The following is a 13,611-nucleotide window of genomic DNA, read 5'->3' on the forward strand; positions in this document are numbered from 1 at the left end:
GCAAGGAAGTGCACCACCCATCAATAAGAACAACGCGACCATGCCACCCAGACAATGAGTAAAAAGAACGGGACTAAAATCACCAAAGCAAGGAAGTGCACCACCCATCAATAAGAACAATGCGACCATGCCACCCAAACAATGAATGAAAAGAACGGGACTAAAATCACCCAAGCAAGGAAGTGCACCACCCATCAATAAGAACAACGCGACCATGCCACCCAAACAATGAGTAAAAAAGAACGGGACTAAAATCACCCAAGCAAGGAAGTGCACCACCCATCAATAAGAACAATGCGACCATGCCACCCAAACAATGAGTAAAAAGAACGGGACTAAAATCACCCAAGCAAGGAAGTGCACCACCCATCAATACGAACAACGCGACCATGCCACCTTAAACAATGAGTAAAAAGAACGGGACTAAAATCACCCAAGCAAGGAAGTGCACCACCCATCAATACGAGCAACGGGACCATGCCACCCAAACAACGAGGGGTAAAAAGAATGTGACCAAAGGCAGCACATGTGAGGGTGAATCCTGCCTAGTCTGGGGAGGAAGCTTCCGTATGGCCGGCACAATGGTGACAAAGATTTTGAGGCTTTTGTCAAAATCGTTAAAGGTCAGCGGCAGCTCAAAGCTTTGCTTGCAGTCTCCATACAATAAGCTTTGCTTGCAGTCTCCATCCAATAAATAGTGACAAAATAATCCAGCTTGAGATTTCCAAAGACGCTCTGCAAAAATCTCTTAACATCGTGACTTCAGAGGTCTCTTCCTAGAAGTCGTGGGGGTACAGAGGTCCATCTCCAAAAACTGTGCCGATAAAGTTGCAGATATTTTACAAACGTGTTTTGTTTGGGAAACTTCTCTGAACAACGAACAGGCTCACTGGGACGGTAAGGACATCGACAGCAGACCAGCCCACATTCTCTTCAAGCTCTTGTCTTACCAAGACAGAGTCAGAGTCATGGGAAAAATGCAGGGAAGCTCTCCGAAGTTAATCTTATTTCAAAGTAGATACTCTACAAGACTGGACGGAGAAAAAGACCTGGAAAGATCAAGTCAAGACCCTCTTTGAAAAAGAGATCAATCTCCGTTTCTCTGCGGGCCGTTGGAGACAAGGCAGTGGTGAAGTCTTCCCATTCAAAGACTGCTACAGATCCTTTCATTAAAGACCTGTATTTGCCTTCTCCAAAATTATTGAAGGTCAACGGCAGCTCAAAGCGAAGCTTGCAGCCTCCATCCAACTTAAGAGTGATAAAATAATCGAGCTTGAGATTTCCAAAGACGCTCTGCAAAAATCTCTTAACATCGTGACTTCAGAGGTCCCTTTCCTGAAGAATCAACTGGCCAGGCTGCATATAACAACATTAACAAGCAGGAGCAGTTTATCAGCCGTATCTTCCAAAGATTGGGGGTACAGTGGTTCGTCAACAAAAACTGTGCCGATAAAGTTGCAGATATTTTACGTACCCACTTCGACTTGGGAATATCGATGGGCTCACCGGAATGATAAGGACATCACTGATAGACCGGCCCACGATAACCAAAGAAAAAGTCAGAGTCAGGAAAAAATGAGGCAAGCTCTCCAAGGTCAATCTTATTTCATAGTAGATGATCTTACTCTACAAGACTGGACGGAGAAAAAGACCCGGAAAGATCAAGTCATGACCCTCTAGAGAAGAAACAAGTTTATTGGACTCACCTTTAATTCTATATTTTGTAGTGTCCACATAACAGCCAGAATCCTCCCCGTATTAGGTTTGACAAGTTCATGTTCTGCCCTCCATGTGAGCAAAAATGAAAGTAGAAAGCATCTTCTTTGACATCATCCTGTATTAAGTAATTCAATAGAAAAAAAACCGAAGGTTAATATTTGATTTAATCGAATTTCTTCAAATATGTGCTCACAATAAGCGAGTACATGAAGAGTAAAGCCCGGTTCATACTTCCTGCGAATGCAAATGCGAAGCGAATGTTGACGTCACAAATTCGCCACGAATAATCCACAGCAGTTCAACTCTACTCAACTCACTTGCAAATATCGATGTGAAAGGAGAGTTGTAATGTCAAATTGACGTCAAATTTGCATCGCATTCGCCGAAAGTATGAACCGGGCTTAAACCTTTACATTGGTGTCCCAGAACTAAGTCATGGATGTAAACACGTATAATTAAAAAGCAGAATGAAGATTTTCAAACAATGATATCACGACAAAGTGAATTTTAGGAATCAAGAACAATTGATGAGGCTTGATCATTATTGCTTCTCTCCTCCATGGATTACAAATGGGTACCAGTGAGAGCTGGGGAGTACCCTGTGGTGGACGCACATCCTGTCATGATGGAACAGGTATACTCTCAGTCTTTAATGCTAAGGGAATTCAGATATACATGTAAACACCAGCCCGATGAGCCATATTGCCTCAAGACAGACTTTACTTTGTTGGGTGCGTTCGATTAGCTCCCCCGGGTCGACCCCGGTCTGGCCACGGTACATGTATGTTTAAATAGCTTTGACTACATTCCAGGGGCTCACCCGGGTCACCCCCAAGTGCCCTGCTTGTGGAACGGGTGCATGACGTCACCACAAGAGGGCGAGTGATCGTTCAATTAGCTCTTGTCAGGGACTCACCCAAGTGAGAACTGAGGGGTCGACATAGAGAAGCTAATTGAACACACCCAATGTTCAAAAGAATTTCAAGGCAGGTCTGGAATTTCATTTTTTTAACATGTTGAAAGGGCAAGGCCAATTTTATTTTGCAAAGGGCACTTCCATTGGAAATACCGTAAGTTAATGGGAAACTTTTGAAGGGCACCAAGGCCACCACAGGGGCAACTGAGGCTATGGCCTCCGTGACCGGCGTGTAATTCCTCAGTTAACTCCTCTAATGACAGTTCATCTCTGTCATGAACACCAGAACATATATGGTTTACCAAATGATGTAATTTAAACAAAAACTCAAACATACCTTCGTCAAGTAAAGCAGGAACATAATGAGTAGTTCACGTCAAGGCAAGCCGTTTTGTGAAAAACTTGAAAGTAGAGATTATGTCGCCGTCTCAAGAGCAACAATACTGGCGTCTTCAAGTGCAGGGGTTGTTTTCTACGTCAGAATGCTGTGAAGAAAGTCTGCAGTGGTCCAAGTCGTGCACGCACATGTTCGCTAGAAAAAATAATATGAGTGAGACGTGGTCAATGTGATCGAAGGAACAGAACATTACTGTTGAAGAAGCCCAAAGATTAAAGTTTTGTTGCTCAAAAATTGGTGACTAAAACAAAATGTATATCATGAGTTGTACATGTACGATTGATGACACTTTTTGGCTACATAAAATAGCTCATACATGTATGACCTTGGTACTGAAAAAGTTAATGTGAAACTCAGGAAGGTAAGTGAGAAATGAAAGAGATAAGTAAGAAAACTCATTTCTTTTCATTAAATCATAATGAGCCAGTTAACTCCTTTGTGACGAAATCCAGAAAATAAATGAAGTACAAAAATGATGTAAATGTACAAACTCGTACATACCTTCATCAAGTAAAAGCAGGATGAATAGTTCTGGTCAAGGAAAGCCATTTGGTAAAAACTTGAATAGTTGCCTTCCCAAGAGCAACAATACTGTCGGGCGTCTTCAAATGTAGGGGTTCTACGTCAGAATACTGTAAAGTAATATCGGCAAGATGTGTGCAGCTCCCTGTTCGCTAGAAAGAACAATACTATGAGAGGGGCTCGGTCAAGGTGAACAATGAATCAGAATGATGCTGTTGAAGAAGCACAAAGATTAATGTTGTTGTCAAAAAGTTGGTGACTCAAAAACATCTAAACTATCAGTCGTACATGTATGATTGATGATACTTTTTGGCTACATAAAATAGATACATCTACGACTTCCATACTGATACAGTAAAATTAATATGAAACTTAGGGAGGTATGTGAGAACGGAAAAAGATAAGTAAGAAAATTCATTTCTTTTCTTTAAATGAACCAGTTAACTCCTCTGTGAGGAAATCCAGAAAATAAATGGTGCACAAAAATGATGTAAATGCACAAACTTGTACCCTCATCAAGTACAAATGAGGAACACTATGAGAAGTTCACATCAAGGAAAGCCATTTGGTGAAAAATGACAGCTGTCAAGCGCCTGGGAGCATTTTTAATGGATTTGGCGCAATATAAATGTTTAATATTATTATTATATCTTCAAATGCAGGGGTTCTTTTCTTTGTCGGAACATCTACAAGAGTCCAAACACATGCACTTCTCTGTTGGCTAGAAAGAACAATATGAAGGGGACATAGTCAAGGTGATCAAAGGAACAGAACAATTCTTTTTAAGAAGCCCAAAGGTTTTGGAATTGGGCCAAGGTGCCAACCTCCAATTCATTTACACATGTACCTAATATAATGGTAGTAACACATACCTGAGGCAGATGGGTTTCCTTGTCCGGACACCAGAAAGAGCCGATGACATCCACAGCATATCATAGGTGAACTGCAAACTTAAAAGATGTGCTGCTGTAAATTTATAGTGCCCACCTATATCAAATCATACATGTATGGGTAATTTGATGGATACTCAGAGTACAGCAGAAATCAAAAATAATGTTTCTACCACGATTAAAATAAATGTTAATCTCAATATAAACATTTTCAGATAGTTGAAGACAAAACTGAGAAAATTGAATACTTGTATCTGATTATCTACAATCATGTTGGTTTTTTTACTGTTCCAAATAACAGATTATTTTTATATCAAGCATGCAACTGTAACTTCACCAAAGAAGAAATTACAAAATTCAAATGGTTTTGTAAAGTGTTTTTTCACGTTTGAACAAAACAAAGGAGAATATAAAAAAAGAGGAATTCAGCTGATCCGAGGAAAAGTTGCATGCATATTATAAAGAAGTACCTGTTTTCTCTTGAAAGAAAAATTCATCTTGGATGCCATCACCAATGGTGTTGTGAGTGTTGTGGAGTAGCTGCCCCGGCTTACTCAGCCCTCAACAAAGGTGGGTGGAATAGTCTCTGCATTCTGTCTGTAAACATGGTGTCTGACCGAGTAACAAGGCAAACTTAAGTTAATTGAAAACAATTGTCTGCATGCAGTCTGCCAGATAAAGTGTTAAGATAAAGTGTCCGACAAAGTGTTAATTAGAGGCAAAATAATCAACCTTTCATGATAATTAAATATAACAATGCTTTGAAAATAATGAATCATGTTTTAGTTATACCACATGAAATGATGTACTTTTATCAACCAATAATGAAAGCACTCAAAGAAATTGAGTGTGATAAATAATCAATTGTGATAAATAATCAATTACGTGATGAATAATCAAGTATGATGAATATTCAAGTATGATGAATATTCAAATATGATGAATATTAAGCTATGATGAATAATCAAAATAACACAAACCTGTGTGCAAGTCATAATACTGCAAGTCAGCTTCATAAAGAGTTCTTGCACTGATGTCAACTCTTGAAGATAAGAACTACTGCATTTAAAAACTGCCAACACAATCATTGTTAAATTACCAACATAAAATAAATAGTTGTAACCAGATAACAATGGACTGTTCTTTAACACAATCCTTAATCCCAAACTTTTCTTACTATTGCAAATGTCCATAGATGGAAAGTTTTAAGTTTTTAATAAGTTAATAATTTTGCGGTAACAACATGCCAGGTAGAGTTTGTTCTGTAGAGAACTGTCTTGCTTTGCACTACCAACCATGCAGTAGATTTTGGGGGTTTTTCGGGAGACTTCTCAGTTCTGAAAAGAACTGTCCTGCTTTTTAAGTATTACCTGGTCAGAAGGTCGAAAATCGGCTGGTACTTTAGTTTGTGAAGGATCGTTATTAACAGCACTAATGTATAGTGAGTTCTTGCTCTCAACGTTTCAACATGTAGCTTGCTCGAGTTGCGTCAGGAGACTGTTTTAATCAAGTTTGTGGTTCCAGTATGATGACTATTTACTAATACTCTAAGCACCTCTACCAAAAACTTCCACAACCCACCATACTCCAACAGTTTACGTACTGGAACAGTACGCAACCTATCATACTCCAACAGTTTACTTAAAGGCAGTGGACACTATTGGTAATTGTCAAAGACTAGCCTTCACAGTTGGTGTATCTCCACATTATGTATAAAATAACAAAGTGAAAATTTGAGCTCAATCGGTCATCGAAATTGAAAGATAATAATGAAAGAAAAAACACCCTTGTCACACGAAGTTGTGTGCGTTTAGATGGTTGATTTCGAGACCTCAAGTTCTAAATCTAAGGTCTCAAAATCAAATTCGTGGAAAATTACTTCTTTCTCGAAAACTATGGCATTTCAGAGGGAGCCGTTTCTCACAATGTTTTATACCATCAACCTCTCCCCATTACACGTAATCAATAATGGTTTTATGCTAATAGTTATTTTGAGTAATTACCAATAGTGTACACTGCCGATAATAGAACAGTACAGTACACAACCCATCATATTCCAACAGTTTACGTACTAAAACAGTACACAACCCATCATATTCCAACAGTTTACGTACACAACCCATCATACTCCAACAGTAGAACAGTACAACCCATTATACTCCAACACTTTACTTATTAGAACAGTACCCAACCCATCGCACTCCAACAGTTTACGTACTGGAATAGTAGACCTACACAATCTATTTTTTATTTATTTATCAGTGGATGATTGAGGGGGAAATGAGGCTTAGTTGAAATGGTTGAAGGAAAGCTCAATGCTACTCAGTTGAACTTGATGTGGTGTTTGTCTCTGTGATGCCTGGGGCCTGATACTTCAAAAAGCACTGGGCAAAGGTTGACCCCACAAACTGGACAGCCTCTTCTGGTTGTTTTTGCCAGCCCTGACTTGGTTGTGATGTTCTGTTGCCTGCCCCACTGCACCGTCTCGCATTTTTGCCAGGCATCTTGGTGGGGTAGTGGCCTCCAATGTTGTGGGCTGGTACATGTTCATAATGAGCCACGGGACGGCCATGGGATGATGCCTTTGGAGTAGCCCTGGATTAGATTAGTCGTCACTTCAAGGACAAACTTGGCATGGGTCATCTTATGGGGATGGTCTTGATCGTGATTTTTAGTGTCGCTGTCAATGGTTGGGTAGTGATGCTTATACGACAGCAAAGCGTTGACTCTTGCAATGTCGATTAGGAAAAACAGAATGAAACGCCACAATTGGGCACTTCCAAGCACACGCGTGGTATGATCGCAGGTAATCTCCCCTGTCCACGCCGCCCATTGACTTTGTATAATCCAAAGCTTAACAACGAGCAGGGATGGTCGTGCGTTTTAGTCAGCCTGTTGCCTCATTGCACAGAATGTCTCCTGGAGGGATCACATCCGGAACCTGGAGCTCTATGGCAACATCCCCCCACTGAGTGAGAAGATCAAGGAGCGCCGTGTGCGCCTTGCTGGTTACTGTCTACGGCACCCAGAGCTACCAGCCAATAGAGTCATTGTGTGGGAGCCCACTCACGGCAGGCGTGGCCCCGGAAGACCCACCAAGACCATCCATGCTCAAGACCCTGATCGAGGATGCAGGAGTAGTCAACAAGGAGGAGCTAACCAGCTGTATGCAGGATAGAATTGTGTGGCGTGTCAGACATTGAGCCAGACTCAAACATGCGGCAACGCGACAACTTGGGTCGACTGAGTGAGTGAGTGAGTGAGTATTGCCTCATCCGCACATTTCCTCTACAGAGTGTGGGTTGTTTGGTCTCTCCAGCCCTGATGTCCAGTGGAGAGTAATATCATCACCTGACTATCCTTCCACACTGTGGCAGTAAGTTGGCCATTCTGCCGAGTGTAAATGTGCCTCTTGGTGCCCTATTCAGTCGCTTTAATCTCAGGTTTCCATTTTTTGCTGTGAACTATCCATGCTACTACCTCTGACAGCTCCAGTCAGGCAAGTACGTTCGGCGTGCAACGACCGTGCAAGGCCCACTGATGTGAACCATTTGTCTGTGAATACATGGTGGTACACATTCAAGTGGTGCTGTGCAATGGTCAGTGCATTGTCGGTCAATGGCTGGTTGCTCAACATGAGGATGGATCATGACGTTCAGGAAGTAGCCGGTTGACGACTCTGCCAGAGCTGGATTTTAAATCTAGCGCGAATCGGCTTCAATGCCATACAAAAATTGTTACGCTGGCTTCAAAACCTCTGTAACATATCATCGCTTCAAAAGTTCCAGTTGGCTCGATAATTCTTGAGACATCGTCTTCTAATCTTGTCCAACAAAGGCTGGAGGGGGTAAAGTGGATTGCTTTTCTTTGCCAGGTACATGTACCGATGGGCGTTGTCGCGGATGAGTTTGGGATCTCTAGCTGGGTCACTGCAGGCAATCTGTTGATTGAGAAGGTAAAAGGATTTCCATTTTATCGGTGTTGATATGAGTTTGTTTTGAAGCCCGCGATGTGATGACCAGTATAGTGCTTGTAGTCTTTGATGTAGTGCCGTTGACATTCGTCCATTTCACACTATGAGGAGGGAGGGAAAAACCTCAGGAAGTAGTTGATTGGAGACTTCTTTTTCTTGACAGTTGGCTCCTGTGGCTTTTTCCCCTTGAAATCTCTGATTGTTATATTTACCAGGTTCTGTGTCCAGCCTTCCTTGTCTGGAGCATGATCAGCTTGGTACACAGATGGAGGGTCTGGCTCATTGTCCGAATCTGGCTCATTGATTTTGTTTTTTTCTTGGTCGTTTCTTTCCCGTGGATTTTGTGGTTTCTTGGGTCCAGCACCCCCTTTTCATCCTCACTGTCTCACTCGTCCTCCTCTCCTGTGTCATCAGGTCTTGCCTCTTATTCTGATTACATGTGCTCTACATGTATCTCATTCAAGGCCTGTATGCTTCGTTTTTGAAAGGGCAAGGGCGCCAAGGCATTTTGTCCTTGGTAAAAGGACACCCTATGAGGAATTGGTAAATTTCTACTGGAGCATTTCAAGGGCACGAAGGCAATGACCAGGGGGCATGTTGCCTCCGTGAAGTATCAGGCCTGTCATTCCCCTCATCTTCCCCCACATCCTCTATGGCTGATTCCTCTCCTTCACACATTGGTGACTTTTCTCTAATTGCCTGGGCCATGGCATGTCTATGAAATCTTCCTTCTCGTACTCTATTGTTTCAACCAAAGCCCTGACACTTCTGGACATGCTGATACCAGCCTCAATTGCACTATTTTTTAAAGCACTCCTCACGCTTTCTTCTTCCTCTCTTTTGAGTTTATCCTTCAGCGCAGTACGGCTAATTGTGAAAGTGATGCCTTCACTTTCCCCTTCCTTTTCTTCTTTCACTTTCCCCTGTACCTTCTTCGCTCCCTTTTTCAGCTCTCTTGGTTTGTTTTTCTTTCATTTTTCCCATCAATGAGCTGACAAAATGTCCCTGTTTCACTTCTACTTAAACTCTGCTGTAAACTTCATACGTCTCGAGATTTCATGTTGACTCTGGTCAGTCAATGTCAGACTGAGGTACTACTCAGAAAACACCTTTATTTATAGCAGTTGCTGCTGTTGTTTTTAAATATTATGTAAGATTACATCATGGTGACTTCATGTACTATTGATATCAAATATAATACAGGAGACCTCTTTAGGCAACGGGGAGGAAACTGCAAAATTTCACTCACTTGTGGGACGACCACTTTCCCTCTCTGGAACATGAGTTCTCTGGCTTGACATACATGTAGTTATTATCGGATTCAACAGAGATCTGTGACAAGGTTCAAGATTGGGTCTACTGTCTGGATAACGATGTGGAACAAAAAGCTTGTGAGGTGACCCAGAGCAATGTCTGATCAGCAAGCGGGAAAATTTCATTGAATTTCATTTCTGGAGTAGAATTACACAGAGTAATGCCACTTTTTATGGGCATCACTGTTAACTATCCTCTCATTAACCTGGGTTTGAGGACCAGCAGATGATATCATGTTTGCTATGAAGTATGAAAGATTCTTGGTTGAATCCTAGATTCTTGGCTGAATCCTGAAGATTCTTGACTGAAACCTGAAGATTCTTGGTTGAATTCTGAAGATTCTTGAATGAATTCTGTAGATTCTTGGCTGAATCTTGAAGATTCTTGGCTGAATCGTGAAGATTCTTGGTTGAATCCTGAAGATTCTTGGTTGAAACCTGAAGATTCTTGGTTAATACCTGAAGATTCTTGGTTGAATTCTGAAGATTCTTGAATGAATTCTGAAGATTCTTGGCTGAATCCTGAAGATTCTTGGCTGAATCCTGACGACTCGACTTGGTTTAATCCTGAAGGTTCTTGGTTGAATAGTGAAGATTCTTGGTTGAAACCTGAAGGTTCTAGGTTGAATTCTGAAGATTCTTGAATGAATTCTGAAGATTCTTGGTTGAATTTTGATGATTCTTGGTCGAATTCTGATAATTCTTGGTCGAATTCTGATAATTCTTGGTTGAATTTTGATGTTTCTTGGTTGAATTTTGATGATTCTTGGTTGAAGTTTGATGATTCTTGATTGAGTTTTGATGTTTCTTGGTCGAATTCTGATGTTTCTTGGTCGAATTTTGATAATTCTTGGTTGAATTTTGATGTTTCTTGGTTGAATTTTGATGATTCTTGATGGAATTCTGATAATTCTTGGTCGCATTCTTATAATTCTTGGTTGAATTTTGATGTTTCTTGGTTGAACTTTGATGTTTCTTGGTTGAACTTTGATGATTCTTGATTGAGTTTTGATGTTTCTTGGTCGAATTCTGATGTTTCTTGGTCGAATTTTGATAATTCTTGGTTGAATTTTTATGTTTCTTGGTTGAATTTTGATGATTCTTGATGGAATTCTGATAATTCTTGGTCGCATTCTTATAATTCTTGGTTGAATTTTGATGTTTCTTGGTTGAACTTTGATGTTTCTTGGTTGAACTTTGATGTTTCTTGGTTGAACTCTGAAGATTCCTGGTTGAATCCTGAATATTCTTAGTTGAATTATGATAACTCTTGGTTGAATCCTGAAGATTCCTGGTTGAATCCTTGGAAGTGTCGTGGCGGAGCGGTTAAGAACACCGAATTCAAACTCTGGTGTTTCTGATCAGCAGAGTGTGGGTTTGAATCCCGAGTCGTGACACTTGTGTCCTTAAGCAAGACACTTCACCATTGCTTCCTCCTTCGGATGGGACGTTAAGCCGTTGGTCCCATGTGTTATTTAACGCATGTAAAAGAACCCAGTGCACTTATCGAAAAGAGAAGGGGTTTGCATTCAAGACTATCTTGACATGCCATAAAAGGCTGCCATTCCACGGTATCGACGTCCAACTCAACAACACCATGAGAACCATCACTGGCGCCGTTCGAAGTACAACTGGACAGATTGGCTCCCAGTTCTGAGTACCATGCCCCTCCAGACATCCGAAGAGAAGTTGCCACATCCAGGTTGGTCAAAAGATCCGATCCAACCCTGAGCTCCCTCTCCTCAGAGACCTTGACTTCTACCCATAGGCCTAAACTTAAATCTAGAAATCCAATCTGGTCCATTGTCCTGGACAGTGCAGAGACCGCAGAAGATCTATGGCGCATACTGTGGCAAGACCATACCAACATCTCGCATAAGTTCCTGGTCGCTGACCCCACTTTTTAGCTGCCGGGAATGGCCCTCTCCCTCAGCAGATGGTGCCTCTTGAACCGGTTCCGTACGGACGCAGGGCCATGTCGCAGCAGTCTACACAAGTGGGGTTACCTTGCATCTCCACTTTGTGATTGTAGTGAACCCCAGTCGATGCGCCACATGATAGATGACTGCCCACTCTCTCACCTTGATGGTGGCATCGAAGCCGTTCACCTGGCTGAGGATCTAGCTAGAAAGGTTCCTGGCTTACGGACTAAAATGAGATCTGCATAGCATACGACATCATCATCATCATTCCACAGTATACCAAGTGGAGCTTATTCCACATGGATTTTTCAGAGGTCCACAGCAGAATCTACATTTTGTTTTCCTGTAGGTAGGCCTATTTTCTTTGCTGTGGTTGATTCCAACATCAATGTGTGGGTGTTTGTAATCTGGACTGAATGGCTTGCACTACCGTCCTTCACATCTGATTAGATGTTTGCAATGTTTGTGCATATAGACATTTATCAATTAATCAAAATAGATAATTGCATCCATCAAAAACATGTTCAAGTGCACTTAGTCAAAGTTGTACAATTTAAAGACATGTTACTTACTACATGCCTAAACCAATGTATTTTGAGTATTTTCAAAAAAACTCTCATTCCATAAACACAGATGGCACTTTTGTAAATGCATGGGGGAAATATAAATTTTATTCCATTTTTATCCAGGAATTTGAGAAAAGAATATGAGAAAGGTGTACGATGTGAAAGGTGATGTTTATTGGCTCAAGGCCATCGATGGCTATGTAATTGAACGAGGAGTTTGAAATGGATGTACAGTGCTTACATTTCATCTTAGTTGTAAGTAGTAAAAAATTGTACCTTATTTATGAGTGTGTGAAAGTAAGTTCAACTTGTTGTGATCGCTGCCATTATTACTTCAGAAAGATACAATTATGAAAATTTATATTTAAAATCTGGGCTATCAATCCTGGGGGCAAGTTAAATGCAGTTTATAATACAAGCATGGTACATGTAGGCCACCAACATAACACGAAAAGCTAAAATGGCGAGACCTACGTATGAAAACAACTTTTGAAGCAAAAATCATGTGTGATAATTGTTTCACACTTATGATTCTGGGAGGTGGGGGACCACACATAACGTCGTTTGATAACTAATTTGAAAATATGACAGAAGAATATTTGAAATAAATGTAAACTCATTCCCTCAAACATCAAAGCAAGGAATATGATGGGAAAAACAACAAAAAACATTTACTTTACCATTACTCTCCATGGTATCTTTCTCAGCAACGATAATCATGAAGACAGTTGAGGTTGCACATGTGTTGTCACTATTTAATAATCGCACTTATCAAGGATCCTCAAACAGTGCAGTTCAAACGTAATCTTGCTTCTTAAAGTCTACAGCTGTGCACATTGGTTGGCTTTATGGTCAAAACTTCACGCAGCCCTTGCCCCAACTATATTTCTCCTGCCCTCTCTCCTTTGCTCTCCAGCACTCTATCAGTCATCCTAAAATTCACAAATAGATAAAAGGAAAAAAGAGTACAAAAGAAACTGTCCGACCACTACTGACGATGACTAGAGCAAGCTAGTCAAAACATTGAGACCAATTAAGAACTCACTCCACGGTAGTGCAGTTAATATCGATCCTACAAGCTATATACTTAGACCCAGCTGATTTTCTACCTTCCGCCCAGGTAGTTAAAAAGCAGGACATGTAGTTCTTTTCATTGGTAGTAGAATATATAGCAAGACAGTTCTCTAAAGAACAAACTCTACTTGGCAAGTAGACACACACATGGTGTTAACGCACACCATCACCAATTGTAATCTCAACTTAAAAGTAAAATATTGAGTCGGACGGGCTAAAAACATTTTAGTAATCAAAACAAGCATCAATCAGTGTCTAGTAATGAGTCACTTACATTGAATGAAAAAAATGGGCATCATTTCTCTACTAATACATGTAG

The 13,611-nt window shown here is 40.8% G+C and overlaps 1 long non-coding RNA gene and 1 pseudogene across 1 annotated transcript; both read right to left on the reverse strand.

Moving 5' to 3' along the window:
- Positions 1 to 4,967: 4,967 nt before the first annotated feature.
- On the reverse strand, positions 4,968 to 13,093 carry LOC139937968 (uncharacterized). The gene is made up of 3 exons (XR_011786106.1): positions 12,899 to 13,093; positions 5,425 to 5,516; positions 4,968 to 5,056 (listed from the first exon to the last, which is right to left on the reverse strand). It is a non-coding gene; the product is annotated as an uncharacterized lncRNA (long non-coding RNA).
- LOC139938106 (uncharacterized) lies at positions 6,685 to 9,699 on the reverse strand (annotated as a pseudogene).
- Positions 13,094 to 13,611: the final 518 nt, after the last annotated feature.

The sequence above is a fragment of the Asterias amurensis genome, chromosome 6 (assembly GCF_032118995.1).
Source record: "Asterias amurensis chromosome 6, ASM3211899v1".
NCBI classification, from domain to species: domain Eukaryota; kingdom Metazoa; phylum Echinodermata; class Asteroidea; order Forcipulatida; family Asteriidae; genus Asterias; species Asterias amurensis.